A 539-nucleotide genomic window follows, 5' to 3' on the forward strand; every position below is an offset into this window, starting at 1 on the left:
CGCGCAGCACCGTCTTACATCGATTTTCCAATAAAATCTCCTAAATCTGTATTATCGACCTTAATTGAGTTCCGCCGTTGCTTTAGCATCCCCTTAAATCACTCAGTAAAAAAACTTGTAGTAATGGTTAAAAACCATATTAAAGAGAAAGTGTTAAACTTAATTTACAATTAAAGAAATTTGTTATGGCTTTAAAATGCTTTTTCAAATATCGCTTCGTGACCATTCTTCGCGGAGATATGTGAAATTTGAATTTGGTTTGTTAACGCTGATTTTAAATAACTTTAATTTTATTGAGCAGCAGGCAAACTTCAAGATAGAATTAACTTCGTCAAAAATTATCATATCGAGATTTCTAAAAAAGCATTTTAAAGCTTAAAATCTCTACTTTCCAAATCTGTACTTTAAAAAACCGTATTACTCGTGTTTCATAAAGTTACACAAACATAACTGAAGATGCATGAAATCTTAAAATTTTTTACGAAATTTGCGATGTTCCACAGAGTCAGATAAAAATTGTGCACAAATACGGTTTACGG

The sequence above is a fragment of the Trachymyrmex cornetzi genome, unplaced genomic scaffold, assembly GCF_001594075.2.
Source record: "Trachymyrmex cornetzi isolate Tcor2-1 unplaced genomic scaffold, Tcor1.1 scaffold2183, whole genome shotgun sequence".
In the NCBI taxonomy this organism is placed as follows: Eukaryota; Metazoa; Arthropoda; class Insecta; order Hymenoptera; family Formicidae; genus Trachymyrmex; species Trachymyrmex cornetzi.